At 38.5% G+C, this 12,057-nt stretch overlaps 1 long non-coding RNA gene across 3 annotated transcripts in view; it reads right to left on the bottom strand.

The window, feature by feature from the left end:
* Positions 1-12,057, bottom strand: part of LOC149747775 (uncharacterized) — an 89,453-nt gene that overhangs the window by 43,405 nt on the left and 33,991 nt on the right. For all 3 annotated transcript variants that reach the window (XR_016395472.1, XR_016395470.1, XR_016395471.1), the window contains exon 2: positions 4,584-4,681. This is a non-coding gene — a long non-coding RNA (uncharacterized LOC149747775). The remainder of the gene's footprint in view (positions 1-4,583; positions 4,682-12,057) is intronic.

A 12,057-nucleotide genomic window follows, 5' to 3' on the forward strand; every position in this document is an offset into this window, starting at 1 on the left:
AGTCCCGCCCCTCGAAAGGCGGGAAGGCTGGGACGGGTGGAAAGTCCCCAGGTCAGTTCCTGGAATTGGGTGGTCCGGAAAGTTTCGGTTTGATGCAACCTGTGAATCTGATTGCGTTCCCCTGCCTCGGGCCAGTTGGCCTTACAGTATGGTAGTTCTATTTTTAGTTTTTTAAGGAACCTCCATACTGTTCTCCATAGTGGCTGTATCAGTTTACATTCCCACCAACAGTGCAAGAGGGTTCCCTTTTCTGCACACCCTCTCCAGCATTTATTGTTTGTAGATTTTTTTTTTTTTGGCGGTATGTGGGCCTCTCACTGTTGTGGCCTCTCCCGTTGCACGACCAGGGCACGAACCCGTGTCCCCTGCATCGGCAGGTGGACTCTCAACCACTGCACCACCAGGGAAGCCCTGTTTGTAGATTTTTTGATGATGGCCATTCTGACAGGTGTGAGGTGATACCTCATTGTAGTTTTGATTTGCATTTCTCTAATGATCAGTGATGTTGAGCATCCTTCCATGTGTTTGTTGGCAATGTGTATATCTTCTTTGGAGAAATGTCTATTTAGGTTTTCTGCCCATTTTTGGATTGGGTTGTTTGTTTTTTTGATATTGAGCCGCATAAGTTCCTTGCATATTTTGGAGATTAATCCTTTGTTGGTTGCTTCTGTTGCAAATATTTTCTCCCATTCTGAGGGTTGTTTTTTCATCTTGTTTATGGTTTCCTTTTCTGTGCAAAAGCTTTTAAGTTTCATTAGGTCCCATTTGTTTATTTTTGTTTTAATTTCCATTTCTCTAGGAGGTGGGTCAAAAAGGATCTTGCTGTGATTTATGTCATAGAGTGTTCTGCCTAAGTTTTCCTCTAAGAGTTTTATAGTGTCTGGCCTTACATTTAGGTCTTTAATCCATTTTGAGTTTATTTTTGTGTATGGTGTTAGGGAGTGTTCTAATTTCATTCTTTTACATGTAGCTGTCCAGTTTTCCCAGCACCACTTATTGAAGAGGCTGTCTTTTCTCCATTGTATATTCTTGCCTCCTTTATCAAAGATAAGGTGTCCATATGTGTGTGGGTTTATCTCTGGGCTTTCTATCATGTTCTACTGATCTGTATTTCTCTTTTTGTACCATACTGTCTTGATTGCTGTAGTTTTGTAGTATAGTCTGAAGTCCAGGAACCTCATTCCTCCAGCTCCATTTTTTCTTTCCCAAGACTGCTTTGGCTACTTGGGGTCTCTTGTGTTTCCATACAAATTGTGAAATTTTTTGTTCTAGTTCTGTGAAAAATGCCTTTGGTAGCTTGATAGGGATTGCACTGACTCTGTAGATTGCTTTGGGTAGTATAGTCATTTTCACAATATTCATTCTTCCAATCCAAGAACATGGTATATCTCTCCATCTGTTTGTATCATCTTTAATTTCTTTCATCAGTGTCATAGTTTTCTGCATAGAGGTCTTTTGTCTCCTTAGGTAGGTTTATTCCTAGGTATTTTATTCTTTTTGTTGCAATGGTAAATGAAAGTGTTTTGCCTTAAATTTAAACAGTGATGTATGTCAATTATTTGTCAATAAAACTGGGAAAAAAGGAGGGGAGGTCTGGGATTGATATACAGGTGATAGTGAGGACAATGAAGCAAATAAAATCACCTGTTTTCCTATTAATGTATATAAACTTCTGCTTGAACAGAATGTAGAATTGATGTGGTCCTTGCAGACCAAACATTATCAGTGTATTAATAACAACAGTGATAATATGTTATAGACATTAACATTTACATCAACAAGTTCTTTTCCAGAATATCCTGGAACTCTAAAACTACAAATTAGAATCAACTTACAGCTAAGAGCAATTTTCATTAACTATATGCATTAGTTATTGGTCACTTTTTGATGTTCCCCCATTTATTTCACAAATCTTGCATTTCAAAAGTAAGATAGATCAAAATCCAACTTTTTATTTACATTATTTAATACCATGTCATGCTCGTTTCTAACTGTATTTTGAAATAATTTGAACAATTGCAAAAATAGTACACCAAGTTCCTGTTATCCTTTACCCAACTTCCCATATTATAGCATCTTACATAATAATCACAATGATCAAGCAATGTATTAACATTGCTACAGCACTAATAACTACTCTATAGACCTTATTCAAATTTCAGCAATTTTCCCACTAATGTCCATTTTCTGGTCCAGGAATCAATCCAGGATCCCATATTGCTCCTTTATCCTTTCAACATGGCTCCATCCTTTTTTGAGCACTTCCTTACTACCTGTCATGTTCTTTTGAGTTTTTTAGTTTTTAAAAATTTTTTATTAGAGTAAGTTGCTTTACGATATTGTGTTAGTTTATACTGTACAGCAAAGTGAATCAGCTATATGTATACATATATCCCCTCTTTTTTGGATTTCCTTCTCATTTAGGTCACCACAGAGCATTGAGTAGAGTTCCCTATGCTATACAGTAGGTTCTCATTAGTTATCTATTTCATAAATAGTATCAATAGTGTATATATGTCAATCCCAATCTCCCAATTCATCCCCCCATCCCCCTTCCCCCTTGGTATCCATATGTTTGTTCTGTACATCTGCGTCTCTATTTCTACTTTGTAAATAAGATTGTCTATACCAATTTTTTCAGATTCCACATATATGTGTTAATATACAATATCTGTTTCCTTTTTCTCACTTACTTCACTCTGTATGACAGTCTCTAGGTCCAACCATGTCTCTACAAATGACCCAATTTTGTCCCTTTTTATGGCTGAGTAATATTCCTTTGCGTATATGTACCACATCTTCTTTATCCATTCCTCTGTTGATGGACATTTAGGTTGCTTCCATGTCCTGGCTATTGTACATGTTCTTTTTAAAAGAATGATCCACTAGTTTTTATAAAGTTGATATATATACATTACAATAAATTCAATACAGAAAACTACAAAACACAATGTAAAAATTATACAAAAATTTACCATGAAAGAACATCACATGAAAGAATAACTATTAACGTTTGGTAAATATTGTTCCTGATATCTCTTTAGGCACATCTACAGTTAAAAGTATAGATAGATAAATTGATAGAATTTTGATGGAATGAAATTATTTTTAATAAAAGTATTAATAAAAAATATTAAAGCAGTTTTTAATAAAAAGCACTAAATGTAATTCCACTTGAATTTAACAGAAGAAAAAGAAACTAACATATAATTAAATGTGCTGAATTTTAGATAAACATTTCTTTATAAAAGACATGTCCTAAATTATCTCTCTAAAGGCAAAGACATGTCCTAAATTGTCTGTCATCTAAATGAAAGACATTTAGGTATTTATCAGTTACTTTAGTGCCTAATAAACCACTCTAAAGCTTTGTGGCTGAAAACAAACACCATTTATTATAGTTCACAGGTCTACAGGTCTGTGGAGGTGGTTCTGCTGATCCTGGGTGAATTACCTAAGCATCTGTGGTCAGGACATGGGTCAGCTGGAGCCTGACTGGCCTACAGTCACCTCACTCACATGTGTAGCAGTTGGTTATCTCCTGGCAGGAGCAATGGAGGTGACCTTGTTGTGTGATCTCTCAGCTTCCAGCAGGGTAGCTCCGGTTTGTCCACATATCAGTAGCAGAGTTGAAAGAAAGAGACTGGAAGTCTGTGAGGCCTCTGGAAGCTTAGGGTCAGAGCTGTCACAAGATGCTATTGGCCAAAGCAAGCCACAAGACCAGGCCAGATTAAGGGCTAGTTATCCATATTATTCCTAGGTACTGGTGTTGATCATTCAAAGATCAAGTTTTCATTATAATATTATTCACTCAATCTGCAGATTTAAGCATTTATTTGGGGATTGTTTTCCTATTACGTTTTTTAACATATTTTCTGTTTCATTTATTCATTTCTTTTTTTTCAAACATCAATTACGTATTTGCTGGATATTCTTTAATTGTCACTCATGTCTACCTTCCTTATAATCTTTTTTTACTATTATTATGTCTGCCTAGAATGTCTTCCCAGATATTCATTTTTGGATTTTTTAATTGAAGTATAGTTGAGTAACAATATTGTGTTAGTTTCAGATGTACAGTGCAGTGATTCAGTTATTTCTGGATCATTCATGTTATCCAGGTTTCAGATAAAATGTCACACGATCAGAGGGACCTTTCTTGATCACCCAATCTAAAAAAGGCCTAACATTTTCATTCTCTATATATAATCATATTTTATTTTTTTATAAGACTACGTAAGTTTAGTCTGTGTATTTTATTCTCTCTACCCCCATCCTAGACTGTAAGCTCCATGAGGGCAGAGACTCTGTCAACCTTAAACATTGCTAAACACAGCATTTACAGCACTCCTGGCATGTATGGGGTATTCAGTAATTATATGTTGAACAAATGAGTGAAAGTTCTAGTTTAGGTTAGGTCTACTCTAAATTTTGTTGTGTATAGTATAGCTTTCGTCTCTGTAATATTTTTCATTTACCTGTGTTGCCTATAATTTCTTTGCAAGTACAGAGAATTCTTCGTCTGAACTCTTCCTCTGTTTATTTGGAAATTATCTCTAGTTGTTTATATTTCTTTGTCTTACCTTCCTTTCTTCTTTATTTTCCCTCTCATTTCAAAGTGGATCTGTGGGGGTGGCTCCTTCTGGTCACTATTCATCTCATACGCCAACTGAAAGATGGTCTGTGGAGGAAGGGAAGTAGTGGAAGATGTTAGTTAGTAAGCTCAGAGAGTACTGTCTCCTAGAGCCTCTCACCAAATCGACAATTTTTCTTAACCTGTGACTATGTATCATCACTCAATCTTTGGCATTTAAGAAACTGGTAATTTGGAAAGCGTTGTTTCCTCCACTCTCTCCATCTGACCTCACCTTTGCTCATCTCTACAGCTAGGAGAGTAGACAACAGATAAAAATTGTGTATTGGCCTGGTTCCCCCTTGATTTCTACCTGCCATGTTCTGTGGTGTCAAATTGGGTCTCTATGGGGACAGTTCTCTTTGGCTGTGGCTCTCTGTGCCCCTGAATCTTATATCACTTAAAGAATCCTTGGTTGGGCATTTCAGGGTAGCCTCATTTGCTCTTGGGGAAATGTCCCTCTTGCCCAAGGTCTGAGGATATGTTGTTAGTTGTCAGTGTTCTTCCCCATTTTGGGGCCAGATTTCACAGCATTTAGCAGGTTTGCTACATAGTTTGTGGTTTAAAATTGCAGTCATATACTTATTTCATTGGCAACTAAAATATTGTCTCCATTTTTTATTCTTTTTGAGATTTTTGAGGAAGGGAAGAGAGAGAATTAATGTCTACACACCATGATCTTTAACCAAAACTCACTTTGTACTTTTCCAATTGCATTTGGCAAATTTGCATTACAGAGTGCAGGAGAGGGCATAAGTGTCATCCACACACCAGGTTTAAGATTTAGATCTGAATTCTCATGACGTTTATCTACATTTTAATTGCATCCATCACCTTTCTTCTCCATTCCATTTGCTCTGCTTTTCTCTATCTCAAAATCTCTAGAGTCTCTTTTTGTTTTGTTTGCTTGTTTGTTTGTTTGTTTCTTGCCTCCCAGTGTAACCTCAATATCCTCTTTTCCTCCTATGACAGTGGTTTCTTTGTCATCTTTGTGGCAAGAGCTTTCCTGGTCCTTCATCTCCCTAACTTCTCTAAGTTAAGCCCCAAAGTCGCCTGGCCTCACAACTAGTTAGTTGGGACTTCCCTGGTGGTCCAGCCTCCACCCTTCCATTGCAGGGGGCCCGGGTTCGATCCCTGGTCAGGGAACTAGATCCCACATGCCGCAACTAAAGATCCCACGTGCCGCAACTGAAAGATCCTACATGCCATAACTAAGACCCGGCACAGCTAAACAAATAAATAAATATTTTTTAAAAAACCAAATAAACAAAAAAGTAGTGACTTCACCACCATCACCACCTCCACCACAACAATCACACTAATTGTCGCCTCTGCTTATCAAATGTTTACTTTATGCCAGTAATGCTGCTCAAGCTTGTGCATATATTATCCCAGGTAATCCTTCCAATAGCCCAACAAAGTTAATATAATTACCTGAAATTTAAGTGTAGGGATGTGAACAATAACTTTTTTCCAGAATTTCTTTTTTCCATAAACTGTCTCCAGAATTATGCTCAAAGAGGCCACTTGCATTTTTGGCCACTGCATAAATTACAGTCATCACGATATCCCCACTATATCTCTATCTATCTCCTCATCATGTTTTATTTTTCTGAAGAATAGCAGGTATTACTATTAGATGTAATATTAAATATTTAATTTTTAGTTTGGCTCAGCTAATAGGATGTAAGTTTCAGGAGGCCAGAGATTTTTGTCTCTCATTCACCACTGTATCCATGGTGCTTGGTATTGAGTTTAGCATTTAGATGGTGCTCAGTAAAGGTTTGATAAGTGCACTCAATAAGTACATATTTATTGGGTGCCTTCTATATGTAGGGTTGGTCTCTTGTCTGTAGTTTCCAGCTGATCAAATACAACCCAGTCCACCAGTTTCCAAGCTAGCCATGCAGACCACCTATTTTCTTTAGAACTGAGCCAAATTATGCATTATACCTGTTCTCACGAATAACTGCAGCTATTTATTGACTTACTTTGAAAAGAACTTCAAGGAGCTCTGGTGAAGAGCCACCACTACTTCAATCAGGAACTGAATGTCTCAGAAGTGGCTTTTTCCCTGCATGGCTATACAGAGCCACTGAGTTGCCATCTAATGGTTCACACATTGGGGGTAAGGAGGCAGCAACACTTGAGTATTTAAGAACAGGGTCTCTAAAAACAGACTGGATTGAATCTCAACTCTGTGAGCTAGGTAATAATAGTGCCTTCTTCACAGGGCAGTTGTGAGAAAAACTTGTCAAGGGCAGTAAGGCAAGGGCAGAGGATCCATGTAGAACACTTGGTGAGCAGACCAGCTAAAGTTAAATCAGCAAACACTTCCTGGAAGAGGGAATTCCTGGCCAGGGTTTTGAAGAAAAATGAAAGCATGACTTGAAGGAGCAGACGGTATCTTGAGGGTCAAGGAAAGGAACTCAGACTGGAAGCGGAAAGCCACAGTAGACTTCAGAAAGGAGCTGTTCCTTAGGTGGAGTGATGTGGGCAGAAATGAGGGGCTGAGCCAGAAGTCAAGGGTTCCTGTCCACACCTGTCAGCTGGGTAAACTCAGGCCAGTTTCATTTTATCTGAATCCATTATCTCATCTGTTAATTGTGATGCTCGTAATCCAAACCTATGGATTTGTGTGAAGTCTAAGTGATTACAAGCAATATTTGTGAAATTGTTTATAAACGGTTGTGGACCAAGAATGTCCCATGCCATATCAGTAAACAAAGGATGCTGCGGCCATCAAGCCATCAGCCACTGCGGCTGCCTTGACTGTGCACCCTAAGGGGCTTCAGGATGAAAAAAACCAAGACACTGGCCCTAGATAGTTATGTAGCATATCAAAGGAATGATTTCAATGAGCCCAGACTCTTACATCTTCCCATACTAGAAAAGTGTTAAATTCATTAACTTGAGATGTCTGTTTTTTCTTTTCAACAGTAATCTGATGTTCAGACCACCTGTTTGTTTGTTTGTTTTAACATCTTTATTGGAGTATAATTGCTTTACAATGGTGTATTAGTTGCTGCTGTATAACAAAGTGAATCAGCTATACATATACATACATCCCCATATCCCCTCCCTCTTGCGTCTCCCTCCCCCCCTCCCTACCTCACCCCTCTAGGTAGACCACCTGTTTTTTGAGCAAAAACTCTTATATATCCCAACTCCTCCCTTACTTCTTCAGAACAGTTTCTCAGAACTACCTGAGAGCTGTCTCTTGGGCTTAAGTCCTCAGTTTGTCCACTGAATAAAACATAATTCTCAACTTTTAGGTTGTGCATTTTTTTTCAGTAGACACTGTAAAGAATTGTCCTAATGCATATGCTGATTTGGTCCGGTAACATGGTAGCACAATAAAGAAAAGAGCTCCAGAGTTGGGTTAGAAAGACCTGGGTTTGAATCCCTGCCCTGCCACCCGCTAACTTTATGCCTTTGGGTGGATTACTTATTCTCTTTGAGCCTTACTGTCCCAGTAAAAGGAGGGTATCTGTCAGGGTAGACTATATCCAAAGAGCCTAGTAAAGCACCTAGCATGCATCCCCATCACTACCGCTGTGGCCCATGTTAGTCTGAGCACTCACCACTTGCCAGGCATCGTTCTAAGAGATACGTGTGCATTTAGGTAGGTATTGTTAATCTGAAGCCTAGAGAGGTTAAGTAATTTGCCCAAAGTCACGCAGGTAGGAGTGGTGGAGTCAGGATTAGAATCCAGGCAGTGGAGCTCAGCACACCAGGGTAGTTATTGACGATACATTGTGCAAATCTGCCACTGAAATGGGTCAATTTTTGGAGAGTTCCTTTGTGAAATAACAGGTTTTTGGAAAAACTCATGTTTTCCAAGGAATTTGATAATGGACAAAAGAAATCCTTCAGGAAGCTCTTTAGATCCTTCTTACCTGCTCTTCTTTTAAAAATAGAGTGGATTCTGCTAGAGAATAAGTAATTGATGTCACTTCCAAGAAGAAAGGAAGTTGAATTTACAATGTAAACTAAAGCACCTGCTTCGATATCTGACCTCTTTTCTCATATTTGTAAAACTCCTGGAGACAATCCTGATCAGCTCTGGGATTGTTTGGATCAGTAAGGAATGCCTCTAAGCCCATAGAGAACTAGGGGATGGACTGGAATGAAAACCTTGCTATGCAAGGCAGTACCCTGATTTGCATCAGTTGAAAGGGTGAGACACTGCAGGCAAGCAGTGGCGGCTCTTTCACCCCAAGGAAATCTGCTGTTGCATTCTCTCATCCTCATGTGAGGCCATACATCCACAGGGCAGGAGAAACTCTAGCCCCATGGCTTACACTTCATGCAACTTCCTCTGGAGGAATCATAGGCCTGTTTCTAAATTCTTCATGCCTGCCCTCAGGGCCACAGGTCAGACACCAGTGGGCAGAAGGCACCAGACCATCCTTGCAAAAGACTTCTCCATCATTTGGCCAGGGTATAAAGACTTCTAAAGGGTGCTGACTAAAGAAGATTGACTGACATCTGGCTCTACAAGGATTGAGTCATTAGCCATTGCTGCCATTGACCTTTAACACCCCCTGAAAGGAGGTCAGAGAGGAGATCAGGAGCGAGACACTCTGTGCTCTGAGAGAAATGGCAGAACAGGCCTTCAGATAGTTAGATATTCTCAGGAGAAAATTTTTATGAACTTGGATTCTTGCATCTCCCCATATTTGAAAAAGCACTAAAACCATTAACTGAGATGTCTATTCCTGATGACTGGCAGCAACCTTCTACTGAGGTGTGCTTGGTTGCATGTACCCCCTTTGCCAAAATCACATATATACTGACCTCCCCCTCTTACCTCTTTGGAACAGTTTCTCAGAGCTACTGAGAGGCTGTCTCCCAGGCTACAGTCCTCAGTAAGACCCTGAATAGACTCAACTCACAGCTTTTACGTTGTGCGTTTTTTTTAAGTCAACAAGGGAAAGAGAGACTTCATTTCATTCCAAGTTCTCCCTCTGAGACAATTCTCTCTTATGTAAAATATCAGCAGTAGCCCGCAGACCTTTGTCCATGAGCCCCAACCACACCATCTTCGAGGAGCTGCCATAACAACACCTGAGTCTTTGCTAACTTTGAGACCATGCAGCACCCTTTAGACTTTCATTTCATTATCTTTTGGAGATCATCTATCTGTCTGTGGGACAGGTCATTAAATTAGTAAAATTTTGGAATGCCACATGCCCAGAGAATTCCTAGGAAGAATGTGGTCATAAAAATAAAATCACACTATTAAAAAAAAAAAAAAGCAAGCAACAACAACAGAGACAAAAACATATATTAAGGCAATAAAACACATCTATTGGGAATGACTGGGGCGAGGCAGAGGGCCCTTTCTACATGCCAAACTGAAATGTACTATTAAGTTTTAAGAAATCACGTTTGCAGCAGATATAAATTAAATTAACTGCGAGGCCATAAAAAAGAGCAGCTGTTCTCCATCTCCTCTGATGATAGAACAAGAGGAAAAGGCTGGTCAGAGGTAAGGAAGACTTTCTTCTTGGTGGTGAGCATATAACTACATCCAGGTGATAATGAGCAGAGGCAGGAGTCCTGTGAAGCCATCTCCTCTGATACACATTTAAAAGGCACATATTATGGGAATTTTACATGCTAGTTGAAGTCCCTTGCCCTTGACCAAGATTTTGTAACAGCCCTCCATTTCTCTGTACATTTAGCTATTCCACTCTAAATGAAGTCCTTACAAAATACTACAAGAATACAAATGCACATTTAAGACAATTGTGAAAACCAGTCAGCAACTGTTAATCCAAAGTGAAAATGATCATCTAGTCCTGTTCTGCAGTAGCTTGGCCTAAGGCTGAGGAACTGCATGATTTAAGGGATCTCTGACCCCATAGGCAGCAAGCCTATGATTAGCAGCTGAGTTAACCAAACAAACATAATGCCTGGGTCACTCCTGTCTCTACTTGCTGGTCTGGCTTTCCCTAAAATGCTGCATTTGTGAGGATAGTCAAGCATGTCTGCCTTGCCCACCAACCCAGCACCATCACCTACAGCCTCTACTCCCCAGGGCTCTGGAAGCAATAAATGGGAGGGCAGGTAACAAGGAAGAAAGGATGGGATATTTGAGAAATGTGGCAGGAATCCAGAGATGTCCTGTGAACACACTGAAATCTGCTTACGTAATGAGGTTTGATTCGTATGAATGAACTAATTATTTGGGGGTTTTGGTCAACTCCAATGAACTGTTTTGGAAAACATTCTAGAGATACTAATTTCTTAAAGTTACAAAAACATCTTCAACTTACAAAGTTATCTCTGTAAGGAATTTTTTTGTTTTGCTTTGTTTTCTTTTTAGTTTAGTTGGTGGCTTTATTTTTTTTTATTGCTGAATGCTTTAAACACAATGCTTTTTACATTGAGAGAGAGAGAGAGAGAGAGTGAAGTGTGTGTGTGTATGTGTAAATATATAAAAAAGATTATACACCATGACAAAGTGGGATCTATCCCAGGAATGCAAGGGTGATTCAACACACAAAAGTCAATCTGTGTTATGTGTTTTATCAATAGAATAAAGGATAAAACCCACATGATTATCTCAGTATATGCAGAAAAATCATTTGAAAAAATCCAATACCCTTTCATGATAGAAACACTTAACAAATTAGAAATAGGATGGAAATTTCTCAGCCTGATAAAGAGAATCTACCCAAAAAACCCTATAGCTGACTAACATCATAGTAACAGTAGAAGACTGAAAGTTTTCCCGCTAAGATTGGGAAAAAGACAAGGATATCTGCTCTTGCCACTTCTACTCAACTTTGTACTGGAAGTTCTAGCCAGGGCAATTAGGCAAAAAAAGAAATAACAGTCATCCAAGTCAGAAAGAAAGTAAAACTATCTCTATTCACAGATGACATGATCTTGTATATGGACAATCCTAAGGAATAGACACACACACACTACTAGAATAAATGAATTCAGCAAATTTTCAGGATACGAAATCAATTGTACAAAAAATCACATACACAAAAATCAATTTTACTTCTCTATACTAGCAATGAACAATCCATAAATGAAATTAAGAAAATAAATCCATTTAAGATAGCACAAAAAAAATAAAATATTTAGGAATACATTTAATAAAAGCAGTGCAAGATTTGTACTCTGAGAACTACAAAACATTGTTGAAGAAATTAAAGACCTAAATAAATGGAAACACATTCCATGTTCACGAATTGGAAGACTCAATATTGTTAAAATGGCAGTAATTCCCAAATTGGTCTACAGTTTCAACCCCTATCAAAACCTCAGCTGCCTTTTTTATAGAAATTGGTAAACTAATCCTAAAACACATATGGAAATGCAGAGTATCCAGAATAAACAAAACAATTTTGAAGAAAGAGGAATAAAGTTGGTGGAATCATACTTCCTGATTTCAAAATTTG

Source organism: Delphinapterus leucas, chromosome 13, assembly GCF_059928025.1.
Source record: "Delphinapterus leucas isolate spDelLeu-1000000601 "Yukka" chromosome 13, BTC_Dleu_Yukka2, whole genome shotgun sequence".
In the NCBI taxonomy this organism is placed as follows: Eukaryota; Metazoa; Chordata; class Mammalia; order Artiodactyla; family Monodontidae; genus Delphinapterus; species Delphinapterus leucas.